At 37.2% G+C, this 27,441-nt stretch overlaps 1 pseudogene; it reads right to left on the minus strand.

The window, feature by feature from the left end:
* Window positions 1-14,211: 14,211 nt before the first annotated feature.
* On the minus strand, window positions 14,212-15,553 carry LOC103669590 (annotated as a pseudogene).
* Window positions 15,554-27,441: the final 11,888 nt, after the last annotated feature.

A 27,441-nucleotide genomic window follows, 5' to 3' on the forward strand; every position in this document is an offset into this window, starting at 1 on the left:
AGATATCCTTGCCCTGCATCCCTTAAAATTTCTCATTGGTGGTCCTGGCTTTTGGGGGTTATCTCCTGAACTGCAGTAACTTATCTATATGGAATCTGATTTTGAGCGGCACTCTCATCTGTGGCTATATATAATTGTGGTTATATATAATAATTATAACTTACATTAATAATGTACCTGGTATAGATGAGACACTACTTTAGCACTTTACACATACTAACTTATTAAGTCCTTAGAAGCTGAACCTCAGAGTAACTTGCCCAAAGCCACACAGGTAGTAAATGGCAAAACAAGAAAATGAACCATGAAATCTGGATCCAACACCAAGTCTGTTAATAATTATGCTCTATTGTTTCATATTAAATTAAATGATCTATCGATCATTGGCACCTTTTAGTTGCTGCAAATTATTAATGCAAGACCAATAAAGGACTAATAATGTGTGGCAAGGGGAAAACAGAGATTGGCCCTGCTTAGAATGATCTCAAGGCATCAAGGATTAGTTTCTTTTCTTTTCTTTTCTTTTTTTTTTTTTTAGATTTCATTTATTTATTTGACAGAGAGAGAGAGGGAGAGAGAGAAAGCGTGCACAAGAAGGGAGAGTGGCAGGCAGAGGGAAAAGCAGGGTCATCAGAGGTCATCAGAGCCTGATGATGTGGGGCTTGATCGCAGGACTCTGGGATCATGACATGAGCAGAAGGCAGACACTTAACCAACTGAGCCACCCAGGCGCCCCAAAGATTAGTTTCTTTGAGGCAACAACTCAGCTGTGTTTAATATTATTATTGGCACATGACCCATCGCAGAAACTCAATCAGAAAAGGATGAACCCATTCCGTCAACAAATACGCACCTGTTATTTTGAAACATTGTGCTAAGGTGCTTACAATCTAAGGATAGATAAGCCAAAGGCTACCTCAACCATTAAGGAGTTTACATTCCAGTGAGAGAAAACCAATCAGAGATAGAGTAACAATTTCACAAGCCATTATCAGATTGTGATGAGCTTTATGAATGAAATCAGCAGGGTGATATGTCTGAGAGGGTTGGGTATAACTTAAAAGAGAGTACTCAGAAATGGCCTCTTGGAAGAGGTGACGTTTGAGCAAAGACCTGAAGAGGAAAGAAGTAGTAATCTTATAAAAATTGGGCAAGAGGATCCCAGGCTTTAAACAGGGACATTCCTGAGGAAAAGAAAGCAGGAACAAATGAAAGAAGGCATAAAAAAATTAACTGAAAAATGCAGGTGCACTCAATGTTCATGGTGTAGCCTTTATAGAAGGATCCCTTTCTAAGATTCAAGATACTAATTTTCTCACCTTAGCTCTATTTTAACTTTGCATTTCATTTACAAGTTTACTTTTGCCCTTATTTAAAGATTCTAAACCTCTGTTTCTCTTTTTCACCTAGAAGAGTTTCTGTACCTCAGTAAAGTTTCTGTGACTCAGTTTCTTTTTCTAACCATGGAAAAAAATACTTGTCTTACTTACCTTCAAAGGGTTTATGGGGATTGCAGAAGTTAGTAGGTGTGAATGTATTTGAAAAATATAAGCATGGCTATAGAATGAATAGAAGTGCAATCTATCATGAATAATAATAACACTTCTCCCTTTCTACACTCCCCAAAATGGTCTCCCATTACTTTTTCTCCCAAAATCTGGGCAGATATGGTCCAGAAGAACAGGATCTTTGCAAGGTAATGCACCTCCTAAAAAGCTTAGTGATCCTGATAATTGGCAATGATGAGAATAGATGCTTTCCCAACTCTGTTCAAAAGAAGTCTCTCAGAGACGATTGATTTCATTTCGCATTGTCACTTAGAGTCTCATTAGCATGTCCCTTTATCCATCAACTTCCTTGATATGCCATGACAACAGAATAATTTACAGCAATCCTTTGTCTGGCTCACAATGAATTCAAATCCACTGGAGGCATTTCATTTAGCACTCTGTCAAAACACTTCTGGAAACAGAACTGTCTTCACCTGACCCCAAATTCTTGCATATCCCATTACCTTACTAATGACACTTTTCATCTGTAAATCCTTTTAATCTTTGGCAAAGTACTTTCAGATTCATTGATTTATTTGTTCAATTCAATGTAGGCTTACTGTGTGCAAAGCACAGGGTTGGGGCAGGGAGAAATAACAAAGAAAGTAGGTCCTGCTTAAGGCAAATCTAACTAGGAAAGATGAGGCAGAAGTACTGAACAGTGGTATTGACAATGATTCTCAAAGTGTGATCCCCAGAAAAGCAGCATACACATCACTTAACATTTTAAGAAATGTGTTAGAAAGGCAGGGTCTTGGGACCCAACACAGACTAACTGAATCAGAAACGTGAGGAAGAGTAGGAGGGCACCAGTGACTTGGGTTTTAATAAGCCCCCAAGATGACCGCAATGTTCATAAAATCTAAGAAACTCTGAATTATAGAATGTTTTCCAAAGTGAAAAGTGAACAATGTACTCAGGTTTGGGACTCCCTTCAGAAACTGGGTTACAATGGTTAGAAGACCATTAGCTTTCAAACAGAGGTGATTTTGCTCCCTAGGGGATGTTTGACAATGTCTGGTGACATTTTTGATTGTCACTACTGGGGAAGGAAGTGCGACTGCATCCAAAGAACAGGCCAGAGATGCTGCTAAACAAAGAATTATCTAGTTTAAAGTTTCAAGAATGCCAAACTAAGACACCCTGAAATAGAGGTACAGCAAGGGGGTTGTGGGAGCAGAGAAGACGAAATGATTAATTTGTAGGGCATTAATTCAGAAACCCAAGGATAAATCAGGGGGAGGTGGTTCTTAGGCTATACCTCAAAGGGGCAGAAGATTTCTACCAAGTAAGAAAAAGTAGTGGGAGGTGAATGTGGGGAGAGTAGAAGAACGGGAGGTTGAAATGGGAATTCTAGGTTGAGAAAACCCTGAAGCAAAACCCGGTAAGTAGCAAAGGATGGAATTCTAATTCTGTTAGCCAAGCACACCTCCTCACCCCATCCCCTTCACATATGTCTCTGGACCACTTCTTCCATGGGGACAATATATATTTGGATTTTCCCATGTTAGTGCTTGTCTTGCTTAATTAAAGATTCAGCTACACACCTATTACACAACATGAAGTGTCTGCACTTATCATGGCCTTGTATGTGTAAGTCATGTTGCTATATTTCAAAATACTTATTTTATCTCACTTGAGGGCAAACAGTATTAGCCATTAGTTCAGGAGTATGAGACTGAAATTCAAAATGCTCCAGTTTGGATCATGGTTCTTTGTAATTTGTAAATATGAGTTGCTACAAAGATCAAATGAGATAATGTGTGGAAAGAAACTAACACAGTGACTGGCACAGTAACAGCCTAATATATCCTAGCTGCTATTAATAAAATATTTGTGTGACTATATTTCACGCCAATGCTCTCAGGGAAATAATGGATTTCCCTAGTATACACGAAAAGAAACCAAAGCTCTGAGAGAATAAGCAGCTGATCCTGGAGAACAAAACAGGCTTTTGTGGCGCTAGACCCTGAGTCTCAGTAAGCCTGGGGCTTTGACTTCTGTTCCGGTGGTCAGGCACAAACAAATGTTCAGCATAATTTTTCAAACAAAGATTTGGATCTCAAGTAGCTTAAAATTATATCATTTACTTAAGAATGCATATTGGGCAATCAACCTAGAAAATGCACGTGGCTCTCTCTAAAAGATGGCAGGGAATGGGGAAGCTTTATACTGTGGGATACTGTTTAGATTTAATCCATTTACCAACACTACCTGAGCTTCACCTTGTGTCTGAACTATAGTGGCTATCGGGACATACTCAAGGAATTTCAAGTCTAGCTCAGTACAGATTTAGGCACAGGATGCTGTAGGAACAGCTAAAGGTCATCTAACCTGCCTGAAAGTGTTGATCTGGTCAGAAACCGTGTCCCAAGGGAGTTAGAGTTGAGCTTAGGAAAAAGGTAGTTACATGGTGAAATGGTGTGTGGCTGCAGAAAGATTCTGTTTTGAGCCACCTCATCTTCAGTACTTTTCTCTCCACTTCTCTGATGTACAGGAGGAGAAAACAGGCCCAAACCTGGACAGTTTGGAAATGCCCCTTCAAGTCCACACTTGCTACAATCTCTGGAAAGTAAAGGGCAGAAAGGCCACCCTCATGTATGAACTCTTTTAAACATTAAAATGTGTGTCAGAGTCAGTGCACACAGCTTTTAATATATGTTCTGAATGATACTCATTTGTGCATAGGTTTGTAAAGTGAAATCAAGTAAATTTCTGCCTTAGTAGGTATATACTCATGGTGAATATATTTTGTTGATGACTAAGTAATATACATAACTGATGTTTGCTGTGGTCACATTTTTTTTAATGCATAAGAATAGCAAAGTGTACACAAGGAAAGGATATGGGGAAACTGGATCCAGTCTAAAGCCTATGAAGAACTGTGTGGCCTTAGGCAAGTCCTGCTCTGGGTTCCAGTGTCCTGCTCCATAAAAGAGGAACCTATGACTTCATATTCTTTCAGCAATATGTAATTATGCATGAAGTCAGATGTAATATTTTATGATCCTAGAAATAGAGTTAATTCCTCTTCTTTTCTTCCCTCTTGCTCAGTCTCCATTCCCCCTTTCCTAAATAACATTTTTATCCAAGCATATGAATTTTTGGATATTGCTTAGAAAAAAATGCTGGGTGTCTGAAAATTATGCCCACTCAGAACTTCTCCACATTCATTTATAAAATACTTTGATTGCATATATATTTTTTCTTTCATTCATTCATTCATTCATTCATCCATTCATACAGCTGTGAATCCCTGAAGCTGTGCTATTGACAAAGCTCTGGATCTTTCAATTATGTTTTTTATCTATGAATGTGCTAGCTGTGTTAGTATATGAAGGGGCTGCCTTATAAGGGGCAGAGGTCTTCCTTCCAGCAATCCTGGTCTCTTTCACCCATGGTTGTCCTCATACCCAAATAATAGTCTTGCACCCACAGGCCTGGGCCTGCCTCCTGCCACCTGTCAACTCCTTTTCCTATAGGCCCAGGTATTTCTCTCACTGAATCTGGCATCTTATTTTGCTGGTAAATGGATGCAATGGATGGATTTACCATGGCAGCCTCCTGCACAGGTCTCTCCAGAGACCCTCATAGGCTCTCCAGTCCAGAGAGATAGCCCCGACAAAATATTTATTTTGAAACAGAAATTGTTCTGTTTAAAGACAGATGATCATAAAAGGAGGTATAATGGAAAAGCAAATGGATGCTATAATGCTGTACTATACACACACAGGCGTATATACGCACATTCACATGCACACACACAGCAGCTGTCTGCTACATGAGAACAAAAGGCAACACAGGCATTTTCTATGTGTGTAATTGTCACTATAATAGCATTCGTATTTGAAAGACAACGTAAAATGTCTTTTGCCTGAGTTGTGACTCAGCTTCCATCTACCTAGATTTATTTTTATATAAAGAGCAAATGGAAATCAAGATGAAATGTTTGAGCAAACCTTATTGCTTTTGAAAAATCATTCAAACAATGGCTTAATCTTATACTCTATTTCAAATCTTCTAAAATATTTTGTCTCCATCCTGGGCTTGTCTAGGAGACTGAACACTGAAGAAAAAAATTCCTCAGCAAGGAGAAAAATAAATGTTCTAAATATTGAACATTGACAAATTTTAAAACTATTTTCCACATCTTACATTTTCACCTTTATATCTCCCCAGAAATACTGTCTTTGAAGAGAATGACAGTCAGAAAAAGAATTAAAGAGCACATTTCTTTCTGACTACTGATGCTCATGTCAGCAAGAGACTATATAGTGCTATATAAATCAGCTGTTGGTTTGAGTTATGGGAAGGAGTTGGTCTTGTTTATATATCTTATCTATCAATAAAATGGTCAAAAGGAGGCAATCAAAGTCAACATTACAGTGATAATATACTTGCCACAGTCTCTTCCGGCCCCCCTTCTTTCTGTTCCCCTTTCCTCTCAAACACAAAGGAAAACAAACCACAAATAAAGCCTCTGAAGCCACAAAGTTTTCAACTTGTCTCCCCCCTCTAAGCCATCAATCCTTCTCCCAATATTCACAACATAAGCCCCGGGAAGACATCCAAGACCTAACAAAAGAACCAGGAGGAAAGAGTTTTATGCTTAAGGTAGAAAACTACAGAATCACTGCAAACATTAAAACAGGACTATTCAAGAGAGGGCCAGGCTCAGCCGAAGAGAAATCCTCATTTTAGCTTTTAGCTTTCACAGAAAGCATTGGGTGAAGACCAAGAGAAAATGAAAGATAAAGAGAGAGAAAGCAAGCATATTTCTTTGATACCCTGGCCCTCCTAGTTTATCAGGGTAGAAATTGTGATTGGGAACTCAGACCCATTGACTGTATAATAATAAATAATAGAAAACTATCCAAAGCAGTGTGCCTCCAAATTTAGATTTACCAGTACCACTTTCTTGATTTGGTTTTCTTTACATACCACCTATATTACCATTTTTAAAAACTGGGCTCATCCTTCTTTTTGGATTGATTTAAATAAATACATTTAAAGAAAGACACTATGAATCTTCATACACCTCATTACTTAAAAGGCAAAACCAGCATCAGTCTGGTATAAATTAAAGGTAACTCTAAAATTGAAGGCAATGAAAAGAAAATGGTGTTCAGAGAGTCTGTGTGGGCACAGAGAGCTCTGAGCCTCAGGTTCCAGTCTTTAAAGATCAGTCATCCCTTGTCACCAGAGATGTACTGGTCAATGCTTAACCATTGGAGGGAGGAGGATGACTTGCAGTGTTTTATGATTTCTGTGGTGTAACTACTCCTACCATGGACAATTTTAAGGTGACATTACTGCACATGGACGAGAGAAGAGGCACAGTGTCAGCTCTCATGACATCTGTAAGGCAGCTTCCACACAATACTGCCCTGAAGCAATCAGAAGCACCAAAAGAAGAGTTGAAACAGTAACATTTTCCTTCTATTGGTTTCCATGTAAATTAACTCCATTGTAGTCTTATGCCCAAAATTGTATTACCCTATCACTGTGCTATTTATACCCACTTTGGAAAACAGGAATCTTAGATGACCGCCCAGGCTCTACCTCTCAAAAAAAAAAATTTTTTTTTTAATTGAGGCACTTTAATAGTAAGGTGTTGCTTTGGAAAAGGTAATTGTTTTTTATTTCAAAGGCTGATTTCACAGGTAAGGTTGTACATGATACTTTTTCCACCTTCTCTGATATAGTAAAGATCCATCTGTAGAAAGTACATAATAAATATAAATATGAATGTCATAGAAATAAGCATCCATCTCGACTTTGTGAAATACAAAATAAACACAAACTAAAAGAGAAAATATCCTAACATCTTTAATCTTAACTTTTCTATGGGAAGGAAATGGGGGTTTGTTCTCTGAATTTATCAGAAATTTTCAAAATGCTGGCATGAGACGAAGTTTTCAGACAAAAAAAAAATATGTACATATTTTATTCTCATTCAATTCCTCCACTTACATTGTGCATCCTCTTTAAGCTTCTTTGTACCCTTCTCACTACTCTTCTATTGTTCTCAGACAGAAAGTAAATTTTAGGAGAGTTTTGTTTATTTAGATGAATCCTAATGGCATTTTCAGGCAGTAGAGATACAGGCACCAAATGACACAGCTGAGAATAATGAAGCTCTTACATTAAATCAAAAGGCTCATGATTTCATCTCAACAATGCAGATTCAGCAACTAAGACCTTGAAAGCATCTACACGGAATTCAAATGTGTAAAAGCAGAGATGGAAAATGTCCTGAATCTCTTCAGAATGCCACATCAAATCAAATAAGAAGAAAGTTACTAGATTTTTAAGATTCTGATGTTCTTTTAATGGATAAAGATTCAATGGCATCCAGAAATGAGATGTGAACATTCAGAATATAGTAGGGTGAAACTTTGTCCTGTCACTTCCATTTTATGAATTTATGTAGAGATTAAATTATTATAGCCTGGTTCGGTTCCCAGCCAGTTCTTCAGGAATAGAGGAGAAATTTAGGGGTGATTTAAGGGAGCACTTACATCGACAGAGAGAAGGCATAATTTGTCAGGGGAGACTCTTATACTTCCTTATTCTCCGTAATGTTCAACTGAGCTGACATTTTAGCAAATTGAAAGGCTTAACTGTTTAAAAAGAGAGGTTCTGGATTTCAAAAAAATGGGTAAAGGGGCTGTGAATAATGCCTTGCTTCCTCACTTATCATCTCTCTATCACAGATGCTCTCTTCTTTGCTGATAACCTGGTTTCAAGCTGGAATCCACGTGACCTATGGATCACCTCTCCACAATATTCCCCTGCACAGAATATCCCCACATCAGCATGATTTCCAAGTGCCTAAAGATGATATTCAAGGCCACAGTGATCTGGTCCCTGCCTACCCCCCCCTCCCCCAGCATCATCACTTGCCATTCTTCTCTTGAACTTCACCCTGTAACAGTGTTCTTTTTCTTTTCCTGCCTCAGTATATTTGCTTGTCTGTGAGGCTCTTTTCTTCCTCCTCTCCCTCTACCCAATTAATAATAATAAATAGTAGCTTGTATTTATACTATACTTACTACAATCTAGGTACAGTTCTCATTATTTAATTTAATCATTAATCAACATTGACAGGCATGGACTATTAAAATCATCATTTTAAAGAGGTTAAATAACTTGGTCATGCAGTTAGTATGTTTTAGATTCTGGGATTCAAAACTACTGCTTTACCACTAGGCAATATTCTCTGTATTTTCCCTCTTTAAGTGCAACCCATCTCTCCAGACTCAGATGACCAAGTCCAGCAAGATTTCCCATTTTCCACTCTTCACCTTAGAGTATACGTTCTTCCTCTTGGCCTCCTTCTGTACTTCATTTGCCACATTGTATTATAAGTAATCATTCATGTATCTCTCTATACTTGCAGATTATCAGTGACTATGGCTCATTTATTTTTATACTCCAGTGTCTGCCATCCAATAAATGGAAGTTGAATGTAAATGTAAATAAATATTTCACATTACAGCAAAATATCAGAAGCTTATACGGTACTTCAGAATATGATATTTACATGTAATTATCTGTTCCACTATCTTCTATACAAATATCCCCCGTATGGCATACACCCAGAGCTTAAGTAAATATTTGTGAAGTGAATAAAAAGGTCCATGATGGAATTTTAGTGGAAACTAAAATCTTTGTAGTAAGTATTCAGACTGTTGTAAAATAAAGAAATAGAGTATCAAATTAAATCAAGACAGATGAGAGCATCTGGGTTAGATATATCTCGCATACAAATTAAATATTTGGAGGATTTATTAATTGGCCTGTGCAAATGGGCAGTATTCAACAGTTATGAGTCAAATATAAATAGGTAATCCCGCAGAAATGGTGATTTGATAACTCTAGTTTGGGGGGAAAATCATCTTTATTTTTTTCTTATATTATTAAGCATAAACAGGCCACCTGATCAATGGTGGGAAAAGCTGATGACTTCTGATTTAGCCTAAATATTTTGGAAGCTTGTGTGGAGTCAAACAATCCAATATATATATATTGGCCTCTTAAATGGAACAATTCCAATACACAGAATAATGTAATATTCAAGTTTTAAAGGAAAACTTCACACCAAGTATAAGTTAGTATAACTAATACTTATGAAATGCCTCCTACAACCCTTTCACCCCCATTATATTTTTCTACTTTTTTTTGTCTTTGTTTTTAGATATTATTTATTTATTTGAGAGAGAGTGAGTGAGAGGGAGACAGAGAGAGAGCACAAGTAGGGGTGGGGGGGGTGGGGAGAGGGACAAGCAGACTTCCTACTGAGCAGGAAGCCCGACACGACACGGGGGCTGGATCTCAGGACCCAATCCCAGGACCCTGGGATCATGACCTGACCCAAAGGCAGACACTTAACCATTTAACTGCTTAACCTACTGAGCCACCCAGGTACGCCTCTAGTTCTTTTTTGGATGGCTAAGACATGCACATGGTATACCAGCAAAAGTTACAACCTTTTACAGACTCTTCCCCTCTTCTTTGTTTTCCTATTTCCTTTCCTATATATAAGCACTATTACCATTTTTATGTGAATTCTTCCAGATACAATCTAAGTCTACACCAGCACCGAATGGTGATAAAATCAAGCTGTATCATAAGATTGAATTCAGTGTTTTATTATTCAACATTTAAAATAGTTCTAACTATTGCAACAACTGTTTGATGTATTCTCATACATATGCCTTTCTGTATTACCTATTAAATTTTAGAGTGCATGAAGAAAAAATAATTAGAATTTGTTAAATCAAAACATAGCTGGGGGCGCCTGGGTGGCACAGCGGTTAAGCGTCTGCCTTCGGCTCAGGGCGTGATCCCAGCGTTATGGGATCGAGCCCCACATCAGGCTCCTCCGCTATGAGCCTGCTTCTTCCTCTCCCACTCCCCCTGCTTGTGTTCCCTCTCTCGCTGGCTGTCTCTATCTTTGTCAAATAAATAAATAAAATCTTTAAAAAAAAAACATAGCTGTATTTTACATTTTGATATATTATTGAATTTATTATCAAACTGACCTCTTGCAGTTTTACAGTTGAAACTGTCATAACAATGAAAAAGAATGTTTCTTTTTCTATGCCCCTCATTGATGAATGGAAAATGGTGTCTCAATGTAGTTTTATATACATTCCTATAAGTAGAGCTTAGCATCTTTTCAATTATTTAAAAGCAATATTTTATTTTTCTGTAAACTTTTTTTATCCTATGCCTACTTTTTCCACTGGTTTATTTTCTGATACATAAAAAAGATCTTTATGTAGTAACAACAAATATTAATTATATTTACGTTATTTGTTGGAAATACCTTTTCCTAGTTTGTACTCTTGTCTTTTAACCCTGCTAATATGGTTTCTTTGTGTTTTTCCAGGCAAAATGCTTACATAATGTAATGTATGAATTTTTTGGTATGGTTTCTATGACTTAAGGCATTCTAAGAAAAGTCAGCCTCACTCCAAAACAATAACGCTTCCATGTTTTTATCAAGTATGTTTTCATTTTTATCTTTTTTACATTTCACCCAATTTTCTCCATGGAATTTATCAAGGGAGTGATCCTTTCTTCCTTGATATTCACTCCATTTTTGACATATTAAAAAATCCCTTATTTGTTTGGTTCTATATATGGACTCTGTTCTGTACCAATAATGCAGCTGACATTACTTTAGTTGGATAATATCTGTAGTGTGATTTGGAGAGTTGATTCTCTTATCTTTCTACTCATTGTTTTTAGAACTTTTCTATTACCTCATGACTTTCTTCCCATGTGATCTTTAGAATCTGATTCTCTAATCCCAGAGAGAAAAATATCCTGTTGGTATTTTTATTGGAATTGCATTAAATGTGTAGACTAATTTAGGGCAAATTGAAATCTTCATTGCCTAGTCTGCCTATCTGCGATCAGTATGCCTTTCTTCTATTCAAGTTTCCCTTTAGGTATCAATAACATTTACAGTTTCTTCAATCAATACGTCTTTAATATTTTTTCTTAGTTTTTCCATAGGTATTTTATCTTTCTAACAGAAATGGAATCTCTTCTGCCACTTTAAAATACAGCTGTTTGCATACAGCAAGGCTATTGATTTTTTAATATTAGTTTTATTCTCATTTTACTGTATTCTCTCATTTGGTGTAACTTCCCAGCTGATTTCCTTATGCTTTTCAGGCCTACTGTATTTCTCGCAAATAATGATAACACTGTCCTCTCTTTCCAATTTTTTAAAAATTTTACTTATTTATTTTTCAGAGAGAGAGAGAGAGCACACGAGTGGAGGAGCCAGATTGGGACTTGATCTCAGGACCCTGGAATCATGACCGAGCTGAGGGCAGATGCTTAACCGATAGCCACCCAGGCGTCCCTCTTCTTCCCAATTTTTAATGACACATTTGTATTTCTAATAGGCACCATCCTTGTTTTCACCATAAGTTCAATGGAAAGTTACAATATTTCCCAATTTGGCCAAATAAAGAGTTTGGGGGAAGACATACTTGCATATATTAATTCTATATTTTGAATTACATGTGCAAAGCATTGATTTTTCACTGCACCTATTTACAATGTAAATATTCAAGATTATATATTTTTCCCTGATCACTCATTTAGTTGCATGTCATATGTTCCATTATTTATTATTTTATCTTTTTTTTATATACCCTGAAATTTTTACTTTGATTTCTTTGCTAAACCAACATTCAGGTAACATGCTCACCGATCTCTCTTTCTCTTCATTCATCTCCATCTATCATATCTTTGCCAGCTATTCTTTTTTTTCCTTCTCTCATTCCTCACTTTCTCTGATTTATTTTACCAGGTCATCAGGCAGGATTTATAATTTTGATCTTAATTTCTGGTTTTGTCACATTGGGGTTAGATATAGTTGTCTGTAATATTTTTATATTTTGCTATGTATTCTTTTAGTAAATATTTAATTGGCACAGGGGAAATTATGTGCATTCTCTTTCAGGGTATAGATGTTGATAGAGTTAAGTTACATCTACGCCTTCTACTTCAATTTGCCAGTCTTCTGTGAATTTACCTTTCATATACTTGATCTTTCATGGCCTGAGATGAATATATGACTCTCTTATGATCAATGTGTTTTGTCTGATTTTCCATTGATTTACTGTGCTTTTTTGTTTATGAATTGTATTAATTGGAATTTTGTTTACCTGGTGTATTGTTAGGGCTGCCATAACAAAGTACCACAAATGTGGTCATTTAGAACAAAATAAGTGTATTGCCTTTCAGTTTGGGAGTTTAGAAGTCCAAAATCAAGGTGTCAACAAAGCCACACTTTCTCTGAAGACTCTAGGAGAGGGTGCTTCCTTGCCTCTTTCTAGCCTCTGGTGGTTGCTAGCAATTTTTTGTGTCCCTTGGTTTGTGGCAGCATAACACCAATCTTTGCCCTCCATCGTCGCATATCCGTCTTCCCTCTATGTGTTTCTGTCCAAATTTCTCTCTTACAGGAACACCAGACATTGGATTAGAGTCCACCCTAACCCATCAGGCCCTCATCCTAACTTGATTACACCTAAAAGACCTTATTTCTAATGAGTAAAGTCACATTCACAGGTACCAGCGTTAGTACTTACATGTCCTCCTGGGGGACATGACTCAACCTACAATACCTTCTTTATCACATTCAGTGCTTATTTCCCTGATTTATATTTGTCTATATTAAAGCATAAATCTTGTTTTTTATATGTGTGGGTTCGGTATGCTGTTACAGTCCTTCTATTTTTAATCTTTCTGCTTTGGATTTATCACACACATACAGTACCACTTTGCTTGTGCTTTGAGATATAGTCTGAGACTCTTTTCTTTCAATAAGTGTATCCCATTTATATTAAAATATATTATTAATATTGATCCCAGCATCATATTTTATGTTATGTTTTCTCTTTTACTGCTTTATTTTTTCCGTGTTCTGATATTTCTTTGCTTTGTTGTGCGTGACTTGGGTAGCTTACTATGCTTCAGAAACTTTCTTTTCTCTTTTGGGTCATTTTAATGTTTTATTTTATATCTAAAACATTATTTTGTACACTTGATCTTCTATTTTGTAGACACTAGGAACAATGATGGATTGATATCTCCAATTCCTTTTCTCCAACACCAGTTTAGTAGGTATTGCTATAGTCATTAGTTGTTCTAATGCTTACTCTACACCTTAAACTATACTCAAACACCAACCGTCTTAATTATCAGCTATACATGATTTTTTTAAGACAGGGAATACTTTATTCAAACCCATGAGAGAAATGGACAGCTTGGGTCTGTTAGAAAGTATGTTTTAAAGCATAGGTCAGTAATTGTATACGAGAGTATACACTGGTACATACACATTAAATGATCAGAGCACAACTTTCCAATGTTTACAACAGAATAAACTTCCCTGTAAAAGTAGAACCATTATGACATTTTTAAAAAAGATTTTATTTATTTATTTGAGACAGAGAGAGTGGGAAAGAGAGAGCACGAGCAGGGTGAGGGGCAGAGGGAGAAGCAGACTCCCCACCAAGCAGGGAGCCTGACTTAGGGCTCGAAACCGAGACCCTGGGGCCAATACCCAAGCCAAACGCAGATGCTTAACTGACTGAGCCACCCAGGCACCCCTGTTATGACATTTTTAACTTTAGTATTCCTCTCCATCATCTTCACGCTCTCTTTCAACAGAATCCACACCAACATCCTCATAATCCTTCTCAAGGGCAGCCTCACAGACCTCAGAAAACTCTCCTTCCTCCATACTCTCAACCATATACCAGTGAACAAAGGCACACTTGGAATACATCAGGTCCAACTTGTGGTCCAGGCAAGCATAGGCCTCAGAAACACCTGTGGTGTATTGGTCAGCATGTACACAGCTCCCTGTACTGAGGCAAGGTGTCCACCAGGTACCATGGTGGGAGGCTGGTAACTAATGCCAATCTGAAGCCAGTGGAGCACAAGTCCACAAACTGGATGGTAAGCATGGTCTTGATGGTGACAATGGCAGCACTGACATCTTTGGGAACCATGTCACCATGGTACAACAGGCAGTGAGCCATGTATTTACCATGGCAACAGTCACATTTCCCCATCTGGTTGACTGGCTCACAGTATGCATTGGTGATCTCTGCTACAAAAAGCTTTCATGGTAGGCTTTCTCAGTGGAGATGACAGAAGAATATGTGGCCAGAGGGAAGTGGATGCAGGGACAGGGGACCATGTTGGTCTGGAATTGTCAGATGAACATTCAGAACTCCATCAAATCTGAGGGAAGCAGTGTTGGAGAACACAATTTGACCTATCAACCTATTTAGGTTAGTGTAGGCTGCGTGTTCAACATCGAGTTTTCTACCACAGATGTCAGAGATGGCCTGAATGTCTACCATGGAGGCACAATCAGAGTGCTAGAGGGTGGTGTGGGTAGTGAGGCTGGAGTTGTAGGACTCAACTGCAGCATGGAAACCTGGGGGCCTGGGTAAATGGAGAACTCCAGCTTGGACTTCGTGCCATAATCAACAGAGATGTTTCATCAGCAGGGAAGTGAACCTAGAACCAGTTGCCCCTCCAAAGCTGTGGAAAGCCAAGAAACTCTGAAGAACTGCACACTGGTCAGTCAGTTTCCGAATCCTGCCCAAGACAAGATCAATGATCTCCTTCTCAACGGTGTAGTGCCCCTGGACATAGTTACTGACAGCATCTTTCTTGCCTGTGATGAGCTCCTCAGGGTGGAAGAGCTGGCAGTAGGTGCCAGTGCAAACTTCATCAATGACTGTGGGTTCCAGGTCTACAAACACTGCCCTGGACACATGGTTGCTGGCACTGATATCATCGAAGAAGGTGTTGAAAGAGTCACCTCCACCAACAGTCTTGTCACTTGGCATCTGACCATTGGGCTGGATGCCGTGTTCCAGGCAATACAGCTCCCAGAAGGCACTGCCAAAGTGAACACCAGCCTGGCCAACATGTACGGAGATGCATTCACTCATGGTTGCTGCTTTGTGGCTGCCAAGCAGATTGTTGCTTCTTACAGCAAGACTCTCAGGTGGTCGATGTTAGAGAACCTACCAAATTATATTTTTAAACTTCTCAGTATAAAAGATGAAATAATTGATACTCTTACATAACTGTCTAATTCCCCTCCCAAATTTTATCAGTTACGTTCTTTGTTGTCATTCTATTCACATTATGTATTGAAACTGTGATTCCAAGAGTCCTTCCTTAGTTTTAAAGTTAATTGCATTTTATGCTCACCTCTGGTTTTTTTTTGTTGTTGTTGTTCTTTATTTGGTTTGTTATTGTTTTTTGCCATGGTGGATTTATAAGAAATAAATTCTCATAGTACTGGCATAATCAAAAGTACCTGTTCTTGTTTTTGTTGTTGTTGTTTTCTTAAAGTAGGCTCCATACCCAGCATGGTGCCCAACAGGGGGCTTCAACTCAGGACCCTGAGATCAAGACCTGAGCTGAGATCAAGAATCAGACACTTAACTGACTGAGCCACCCAGGTGCCCCTTGTTCTTCAACAATCTGTCTAGATATAACATTTTGCTGACACTTTATTTCCTGGATGACTGTGCATTTACGCTACCACTGTTTTCTAATGATGTATATTGTAGGGAATTTTAGGGACAGCCTGATATTTCCCCTTGTAAGTTATCTGACCTTTGGCTGGAATGCTCAAAGAATTATATACTTATCTTTAAAACTCATAATTTTACTAGATTGTGTTCTAGTTTTAAACATACCATGCTGATTTTTCTTTAGTTGTGATGTGCTTTCAAATCTCTCTTTATTCCTAGAATGTATTCTTTTTTTTTATTATGTTACGTTAGTCACCATACAGTACATCCTTAGTTTTTGATGTAGTGTTCCATGATTCATTACTCGCATAGAACACCCAGTGCACCATGCAATATGTGCCCTCCTTAATACCCATCACCAGCCTATCCCAATCCCCCACCCCCCTCCCCTCTGAAGCCCTCAGTTTGTTTCCGAGTCCATAGTCTCTCGTGGTTCATTCTCCCTTCTGTTTACCCCCTTCATTCTTCCCTTCCTTCTCCTACTGATCTCCCTGCTATTTCTTATGTTCCATAAATAAGTGAAACCATATAATTGTCTTTCTCTGCTTGACTTATTTCGTTTAGCATAATCTCCTCCAGTCCCATCCATGTTGCTACAAATGTTGGGTAATTGTTCTTTCTGATGGCTGAGTAATATTCCATTGTATATATGGACCACATCTTCTTTATCCATTCATGTGTTGAAGGGCATCTCGGCTCCTTCCACAATTTAGCTATTGTGGACAATGCTGCTATGAACATTGGGGTGCATATGGCCCTTCTCTTCACTACGTCCATATCTTTGGGGTAAATACTCAGTAGTGCAATGGCTGGGTCATAGGGTAGCTCTATTTTTAACTTTCTGAGGGACCTCCACACTGTTTTCCAAAGTGGCTGTACCAATTTGCATTCCCACCAACAGTGTAAGAGGGATTCCCTTTCTCCACATCCTCTCCAAAATCTGTTGTTTCTTGCCTTGTCAATTTTTGCCATTCTAACTGGTGTAAGGTGGTATCTCAAGGTGGTTTTGATTTGAATTTCCCTGATGGCTAATGATTTTGAACATTTTTTCAAGTGTCCGTTAGCCATTTGTATGTCTTCATTGGAAAAGTGTCTGTTCCTATCTTCTGCCCATTTTTTGATTTGATTATTTGTTTCTCATGTATTGCGTTAGAGAAGTTCTTTATAGATCTTGGATACCAGTCTTTTATCTGTACTGTCATTTGCAAATATCTTCTCCCATTCCATGGGCTGCCTCTTAGTCTTTTTGACTGTTTCCTTTGCTGTGCAGAAGCTTTTTATCTTGATCAAGTCCCATAAGGTCATTTTTTTCTTTTGTTTCTCTTGTCTTTGGAGATGTGTCATGAAAGAAGTTGCTGTGGCCGATGTCAAAGAGGTTGCAGCCTATGTTCTCCTCTATGATTTTGATGGATTCCTGTCTCACATCGAGGTCTTTCATCCATTTGGAGTTTATTTTGTGTATGGTGTGAGAGAGTGGTCAGGTTTCATTTTTTGCATATAGCTGTCCAATTTTCCCAGCACCATTTATTGAAGAGACTGTCTTTTTTCCACTGGATATTTTCTTAAAATGGCGTTTTAGAATACGTTTTCAGTTTCCACCTTGGTGGTAGGTTATTTTACTCAAGGACACTAAATACACCTTTATTTGTTTTCAGTAACTCTATTAAATCTATTATCAGTTTCTAGTCTATGTATTTACTTTCTCCAATCTGTCTTCTCATCTATATTTTTATTGTGTTTTAAAAAGTCCCTGAGGTTTTGTTTGCTTGCTTTTGTTTTGCTTTCAGAATGTGTCTTCATTTATGTGATAATTTTATTCTTTGCTTATTTTCTAAGTTCTGCCAACTTAGTTTCACCAGTTTCTGTTGAACATAATTATAATTTCTTACTAGAAATCATATCTCTGCATCAATTTAAAAAAATTTAGGATTGTTTTTAAAATTATTTGAGTCCATGGCAATAAGCTTGCTTGCAATATTCATCCACCCCATAGCAACATTTTTCTGAAGCATGTTCTCTGTTTGTCTTCTGCCTCTGGATCCATTTCTCCTTTTCTCCACCCCCTTTCTCCCCTCCCCACCACCAACCCACCCCATTCCCTAATCTTTTATTTATTTATTATTATATTTTTTTAAGATTTTATTTATTCATTCGACAGAGAGAGAGACAGCCAGTGAGAGAGGAACACAAGCAGGGGGAGTGGGAGAGGAAGAAGCAGGCTCCCAGCAGAAGAGCCTGATGTGGTGCTCGATCCCATAACGCTGGGATCACGCCCTGAGCCGAAGGCAGACGCTTAACGACTGAGCCACCCAGGCGCCCCCCATTCCCTAATCTTTACATAAATATGCTGGTTCCTTTTGTAATATCATTTACTTTTAATTAGATGAGTCTTTGTAGCAAGCTGTGCATTTAGATCTTTTGTTACAAAGTACTGCTGTTGGGGGTCCCTTGGTCTGCACAAGATTTGGGAACTTCGTATCTTCTTAACTTCTGCTGCAAGAGTGATGTTCTTCACTGAGCACCCGGGTGGCTCAGTTGGTTAAGTATCTGCCTTTTGCTCAGGTCATGATCCCAGAGTCTTGGGATTAAGTCCCATGGTCAGGCTCCCTGCTCAGGAGGAAGTCTGCTTCTCCCTCTCCTTCTGCACCCGCCCCCCCGCCAATGCTCTCTCTCTCAAATAAATATATATATATTTTTTTAAAAAGAGTGATTTTCTTCAGTGCCTTCTGGCTTCCCATCAGTCCTTTCTTCCCATGGCACTCCTTCCTAATCATTTATGATTTTTGTGATTTGAAATATTTAGGTATCTGTTAGTTTGGGTTTTTTTTAGTCTCTTTTGTTTTAGGAGTTGTTTCAGATAAAAAAGAACAGAGGTATCCTCGCTATGTCACTGTATAAATTACCTTATTGATGTCCTATGTCAAATGCCCAACACATCTACTGAGTGCCAACTCTAAGCCAGGCACTGCTTTAGCTACTGGTAGCAGAGCAGTAGGAAAAAACAAATCAACAAACCAACAAAACTCACACATATCCCTTATCCCAGCTCCTATGAACTAAGAATGGCTAATTAACATAAATAAATAGATCGTTTAATTACATGATGCCCTCTGCTCTCCATGTATTTTACTTGGCTTGCATAAAATACAATTTCAGTGTAGAAAAATTTATGAACACATCCATGCAAAGACTAGTCTATCAAAAATACTGTAATAGCCTCCAAATTAATATCCCTGGCTCCAAATTCATCCTCCCCAAATCCATCTTTGAAATGATAGCCAGAAATATATTATCATACAACTCATTTCTCTGTTTAAAAATACATTTAAAATAATTTTGAAAATTGTGTTATTTCTTTCTGAGGGAAGAATCATAAAATAGGAGATAAACAGCAAGTAAATAATGTGTTTTTGTTTGTTTGTTTTTTTTTTAAGAGGAAATATAGAGGCGCCTGGGTGGCTCAGTCAGTTAAGGATCTGACTTCAGCTCAGGTCATGATCTCAGGGTCCTGGGATTGAGCCCTGTGTCAGGCTCCCTGCTCAGCGGGGAGTCAGCTTTCCCTCTCCTTCTGCCCCTCCCCACTGTTCATGCTCTTTTTCTCTCAAAAAAATAAAATCTTTTTAAAAAAAGAAGAAATATATTCAAGCAACCTGTATTTAAATAGTTATAATATGAATCTCCTAATTTTTTCATACCAGATATTAATACACTTTGATTCATCACCTGTAAAAGCTCCAGGATACAAAAACCTAGTTTAGATTTCCCTACGATGACTTTACAAGGGTTTGTTTGCCTGTTATTTTAATTTTCCTGCCAGTTAAAGGGTTGGCTGGAACTCAGATTGTGTGAACTACCTGGCTTCATCTAAAAATTTCCTTGTAGTTCTCTGAACTCAGTTTTCCTATTGCCTCTCATGGAAGTCAAGCCTGATCCAAGCACCTGGGATGCAAGTAAGTGTCCCTAGTAATCCAACATTAGTGATTTCCCCCTGCTTTTTTTTTTTCCTTTCAGAGAACACTGGAGGTGATTTTTGTTTGTTTGCTCTTGTTTCTGAGACTATTACACCAGTAGTGACTCTTGAAATTCAATTCCCTATCTACTAATATTAAAAAATAAAAATGTCAAAATGATTTTTGACAGAAAATGATGCTATCTGCAAGTCTGCCCTGAAGAGCGGATGACAGAAAAATTTCCCCCAAAATGAACCTGAAAATTTAATATAAATTGACATTAGGCAATTTATTTTTTTTCCTTTTGACTTGCATTATCATCATGCTAGGCTATTAAGAGGCTAATAATAATGTTAATGGGCTTTACTATTTTTTATTTCATTTTAAAATTTTTATATATTTTATTGTTGTTTTTAAATAATACTTGAGTGCTTACACAGTGTTTAATTATTGTGTTACATGCCATATAAACACTGATTCATTCACCCTCAAAATCAAAATAATTAGCCTCATTTTAGAGATAAAAAAGTCAAGGCTTAGAGGGAACAAATAACTTTTTCATTGTTATATAGTTACAGTTACTAATGGCAGAACCAAAGTTCAAATCCAGGTGTGTCAAATGCTCAGCCTGACACTCCCAGCCTTCACCTTATACTGCTTCTGTTCAGTTCCAGACATTCTCATTCTGGAAACTGGGAAGAAATGTGAATCCTTGGGCCCCTTTCCAGGGTTTGTGACAGGGCAGGCTGGGGATGGAGCCCAGATATCTGTGACCTCCAGGTAATTCTCTTCCGTACCATTGCTTTAGGAAATCTCTTTATTAAAAGAAACACTATAATTTAAAAGGTTTCATATGGTTTCTAGTAATGATTTTGTTTTTCAACTAAGTTTAAAATAGTCTTTATAAGACAAGACAGAAAATAGAAAAATTTCAAAACAATTATTCCTTTTAACTCCACCATCCAAAAATACCTATTTTTCATACTTTGGTATGTTTCCTTCTTTTTTTATGTATAAGTATATACTTTTTAATTGTCTCCTCTAGGCCATCTACAATAGTGTTCTATATACGATGTTGTATCATGATTTTCATATTTAATGTTGCATTATAAATAGCTGTAATATTATCATATAGGTCCTTATAAAATTTGCATTAGTCAGGGTGTTCTAGTTGTACAAAAACATGAACCAACTGGAACTAGCTTTTATAAAGATGAGAATTTACTGGTTAATGTACTACACTACAGAAAGAACAGAGGGAAACTAGATTCAGAGACAAAACACCATGAGACTTTTCTGTCTCTATTTTGTCATCTCTCCACCCTCTGCTCTCTTCTCTCACTGCTTCTTGCTATCTTTTGGATTTTGCCTCTCAGACATCCTATTCCCATGATCTCCATGTGGCAAGAACTACAGGCTCCCATATTAAGAACTCATTGTGCAAAACAGAAATTTCCTGTGCTTATTTTGATATGACAAACTCTTCTGGTCTTTGGCCTGGGTCATGTGTCCATCCCTCAGGTCAAATGGCATAACCAGTAAAGGTAAAGTTTGATGATTCACATAACTTGGTCCCGTGCCTACTCTTTATTTATTTATTTATTTTTGAGATTTATTTATTTATTTTAGGGGGAGGGGCAGAGGGAGAGAGAGAATCTTAAGCAGACTCCCTTCTGAGTATGGAGCCTGACACAGGGCTCAGTCTCACAACCCATGAGATCATGATCTGAGCCAAGATCAAGAGTCAGATGTTTGACTGACTGAGCCACCCAGGCACCGCATGTCCCACACCTGCTTTTGAGGCCAGGAGAGAACATTTTATAATTATAATACACCATAGCCACAACTTACTGCTTAACTTTTTCCACATGATGAAATATATATATTTTGCCAGAAATAAAATTGATAAACCAGACAAGTTGGAGGATTTCATATATTTTTCTTAACTGTTTATGAAAAATATTTTACCAACTTATACTGCTACAAACACTGTCTGAAGGCACCATTTTAACCATACTCTTGCCTTAACTACATTAATAGTCTAATCATCTGGATGCATATACTATAAAAATAATTCCTAGTCATTACGGCAGACAAAATTTTTACAAGGCTATGTAGTTCAGTTATTAGATGATTTCCATGTGTATTTTGCTTGTGGATTTTTACATACATGTTTCTTTTTCCTAAACTCTAAAAAGTTATGGTATATGAATTATTCATTAGTGACATCATTTCATCTGGCTTAAGCAAAGCACAATTGTGTGGCAAAAAGTTGTTTCTGAAACTGAAAGTATTTTGTGATACTTATCGTGTAGTATGTGTTATGTTACAGTATGATTTTTGTGATATATATGACAATGTATAGTACAGGTAAACAGATTATACATAAAAGAGACAAAGAGTCTACTCAGAAAAAAAAATTAAAGTATAAAAGCACTTGGTAAAATTAAAAATATCAATAGGTGTTCGTACTATCAAAAACAAACAACAAAAATGTAATGTTTCTGTTCTGTCATAAATTTGTTAGAAGTCTCTGTTACCTAACTTATATCCTGTGTTCACAAGAAATTATATAATCTACAAATCTAACACTTAGATCAAAATTTGTACATTAAGAGCCAAAAAAAGGAACTAGGGCTGTAAGAAATTTGGGGGGTATAGGAAAATTCAAAATGGACCTAGTACAAGTTATGACCATTAAACAAAAGCAACTTAAAAATATATATGGGTATAGTGGTAAAAGAACAAAGGAATCAACTTAAGAAAAGTTTTCATTTTCCAAATGTTAGCAATGAAAAACGTAATAATTATAATCAACTGAAAAATAAGTCAAAGCTGTATAAAGCTTCCATAATACACAAGAGAAAATAGTATTACATGTAACTCATACATGACTCTCTAATAATTTTCACACACAAATGTTTAAACTGCAACAAAATTACATGAGCTCTACACCCAGGTTGTATTGGTCAAACCTCAAGTTGGCAGTTACAGATGACTTAATTTAAAAATCAAAAACTTCAAAATATAAACTATAAATTATGAAGTAAAAGTGTACTGAAATATCATAACCTTTGATATTTTAAAGAAAAACACTTCATTTGTTGCAAATGAAGTATCTTAACACTAAGATTAAAAATTGCTAAACAACCATCAATATAAAATAAACAGAACAAATATCAAAATCAAGTGGGAAATAAGTTATTTATATAAATGTGTGTGCGTACACAAACACACTCATATTGCTTCAGGATATTTCTTTAGCACTACTAATCCCTAAAACCTTTCTAAAATAGACAGTTATTTAAAGTTTGGATAAAGGTTATACTAGATTACATCACCCACTGAAAATAGTCAAGCTGCTCAAATCCAGTTGATGCACTGAGCCTGGCTACAGAAGAAAAAAAAAAAAGCCTATATCAAAAGAACTGAAATAATATATACTAATACTCATCAAAATATTAAAATTATATTCACAGGATTTAGTGAAAACTAAAAAGAGTAAAAATCATAATGCTATGTCTAAAGATTGAATATGTTTATAATTTCATGATTCCAGAAAATCTCTCTCAGCTTATCTCCTAATCTGGATAAAATTTAAATGAAACATCTTATTTGTCAATAGATAACTTCTGCAAAATGGAATATTACTAAAATTAAAAATGAAACAATTCCAGCAATAAGGAAATAGATTGCACAAATTACAAATAAAACTGAGACTTAGAAATTCCTGTGTACAAACTGTCATTGACAGGAAACTTCAAATTCTACTGATTTTTACATCATATACTATAGTCCTCTCTGGACTGTTACCACCAAACTCAAGGTGTAAAATGAATCAGCACCAATGCCCATATTTATTTTGCTTTTAATAGGTCATGTAAAATATCAATTTTTAATACCTTGATTCTCTCTTTTCGATAATGAGAAAAAGAAAGGATTATTCCAGAAGACCATTGGGCAGACTTCCCTTTAAAAAACTAATTTGTTAGCCTTGTCAAAAGTGGTTGCAGAGCATGGCGAAGGGCAAACATGTTTGGAGGGGACTGAGAAATAAAGAAGGGGAGAGATGAGTAGAGACAGCAGGTACAGATAATATTTTCAAGGATTTTTATTATAAATCAAAACAGGGAAATGGATAATAGTTGAAAGAAGACGTGGGGTCTAAGATGGGATTTATTTTTAAATATGAGAGTTAGTTTTTTGTGACTGTATGTTGACGGGAGTGAAGGAGGAGTAAAGAATTAGAGTCTGCAGCTTGCTGTGAGAACATGAGCACAGTGGACTGGAACAATGTATTAATGTTGGCTGTACTTGGGGCAAAGAAAAATCCAGTCATTATAACAGGAGGGGAGGCAGGTGTAGGGGCAGATTTGGTAAAGGGATGGTGAGGAAGAAGTGGAGGAAGTGAAGAGAAAACGGAATAAAATGACTATTTCTCTATAAAAATTAGAGAAGGAGAAAGAAAATACAAATGTGTCCTCTGAGAGAGTAGGAGATCATCAGAAAAATATGATAAGACAGCTAAGGACCCAGTTGAGATTTGTGGGTAGAAATTTAAAAGGTATCAGTCAGCCATGTTGTTCACTGCTCAGATGTATATGTGGTTTAAGTAGAAATCTAGATAGAGTGAGGGTTGGGATCTTGCTAAGAGAACGCAATAAAGAGAGGTACAAGGGAATTGCAAAAATGTACAAACACATGTGCATTCTGATGGGCCATGAAATCTGTACTGGGAAGGACAGGGAGAAGAAAAGTATGAGGGAAATTTGTTAAAGCCTTTGATGAAACACTGCAGGTGGAGCAGGTGCTGTAGACAGATTACATGCCCTTAACCAACCAACCAACCAAAAACAGAAGGAGCAGTAGCTTTGAGAGGGGGAGACATGGTCTAGCTGCAATTATAGGCAAGGAGGATATCCACCCACTTCTACATCCTGTGCTGTGAAAGATAAAGGCCACTGTAGAGGAATACAGAGAAAGCAGGGAGACCCAGGAACATCAGGTTTCAATTAAAGCAAATGTGATTGACAAAACAGGCAAGTTTATCAATGATGGATATTGAGTGCCAGTGGGCACAGTGGAAGGACTAGGGGGTTCCAGAGGGGTAGGAGATTGGATCTGAACAATACTAACCACTTGCAACTTACAAAGTTTCTCAAGAAAGTTGCATTAGGAATGATGCATAATTTTCTTAAATACATAAATTTCACATTATGCAACAAATGCAATTAGGAATAAATCTTACAAGGCTTCTAGAAGAATTCTGGGTACACAAAAAAATGCCACTTCATTGTTTAATTAATGCTACCAAGGAATAGGAAAGGACTGGCCTAGTGGAGCCACCTTAAATGTACTAATGGTTGAATGCCATCACTACTTATCCATGAATCCACGGAATGATTTTTTAAAAGTCCCAAATTTCTTCCCTCCCTGACCCAAATGACTATTACAGTGGGCATAACATGATTCTACTTAGTCAAAGAGAGATTCAGATCTGAGAGAGAGAGAGAAAACGGGAGAGAGAATGTGTGTGTGGGGGGGAGGGGATGAGGGGATCTCATAGAGGATGAAACAAGTATTATTTTGAGTAGACAACAAAGGTATAATATAACAACCTTTTGGTGTTCTTCTAGCCTTTGTTTTCTGCCTTTTTTTTTAATTTTAGAAGAAGAATTAAGCCTATTCTGAAGGATAAAATCCTTGATTTTTGGAAAGTGCATAATATGCTTCTCATGTTAAAAAAAATTAACAAATTCTTTCTTTCAAATGTTATAAAAAGTAAATAAAAGTTGTCTCTAATTCTATCGACCTGTCCACTACACTACTATAATTTTGGGGTGAACTCTTTAATCTCTTTATCTCCATATAAAAATAGTGTTTTTACTGGCATCATATCTACTATAGATAATTTTTATAGTCTTTCATATTTTACTTTCTTGTTTTATTTATTTTTTTAAAAGATTTTACTTATTTATTTGACACAGAGACAGCCAGTGAGAGAGAGACAAGCAGGGGGAATGGGAGAGGAAGAAGAGAAGCCTAATGTGGGGCTTGATCCCAGAACGCCGGGATCACTCCCTGAACCGAAGGCAGACGCTTAACGACTGAGCCACCCAGGCGCCCCTTGTTTTATTTTTTAACTTCACTTTGTATAACACTTCCCATGTCACTACTTGTCATCAAACTCATAATTTTTTAATAATAATTTTTTATTATGTTATGTTAGTCACCATACAGTATATCCTTAGTTTTTGATGTAATGTTCCATGATTCATTATTTGCGTATAACACCCAGTGCACCATACAATACGTGCCCTCCTTACTACCCATCACTGGCCTATCCCAGTCGCCCACCCCCCTCCCCTCTGAAGCCCTCAGTTTGTTTCCCAGAGTCCACAATCTCTCATGGTTCATTCCCCCTTCTGTTTACCCCCCTTCATTCTTCCCTTCCTTCTCCTACCGATCTTCCTATTTCTTATGTTCCATAAATGAGTGAAACCATAAACTCATATTTTTTAACAGCATACATGACTTTTATTATTTTTTTATTTTTTTAATTTAAATTCAATTAATATATAATGTGTTATTAATTTCAGAGGGAGAGGTCAGTGATTCATCAGTCTTATGTAATGCCCAGTGCTCCTTACGTCACATGCCCTCCTTAATGTCCATCACCCAGTTACCCCAACCCCCCATCACCTTTCTCTCCAGCAACCCTCAGTTTGTTTCCTATGATTATGAGTCTCTTATGGTTTGTCTCCCTCTCTGATTTCATCTTGTTTTATTTTTTCCTCTCTTCCCCTATGATCCTCTGTTTGTTTCTTAAATTCCACATATGAGTGAGATCATACAATAACTGTCTTTCTCTGATTGACTTATTTCGCCTAGCATAAGACCCTCTAGTTCCATCCACGTTGCTGCAAATGGAAAAATTTCATTTTTTTGATGGCTGAGTAGTATTCTGTTGAATATATATACCACTTCTTCTTTATCCATTCATCTGTTGATGGACATCTGGGCTCTTTATAGTTTGGTTATTGTGGACATTGCTGCTATAAACATTGGGGCACAGGTACCCTTCAGATCACTATATTTGTACCTTTGGGGTAAATACCTAGTAGTGCAATTGCTGGGTCATACTGTAGCCTTATTTTCAACTTTTTGAGGAACTTCCATACTGTTTTCCAGAGTGGCTGTACCAGCTTCCATTCCTACCAACAGTCTAAGAGGGTTCCCCTTTCTCCTCATTTTTGCCAATATCTGTCGATTTCTGAGTGGTTGATTTTGACCAGTGTGAGGTGGCATCTCATTGTGGTTTTGACTTGTATTTCCCTGATGCTG

This window comes from Ursus maritimus, unplaced genomic scaffold, assembly GCF_017311325.1.
Source record: "Ursus maritimus isolate PB19 unplaced genomic scaffold, ASM1731132v1 scaffold_14, whole genome shotgun sequence".
In the NCBI taxonomy this organism is placed as follows: Eukaryota; Metazoa; Chordata; class Mammalia; order Carnivora; family Ursidae; genus Ursus; species Ursus maritimus.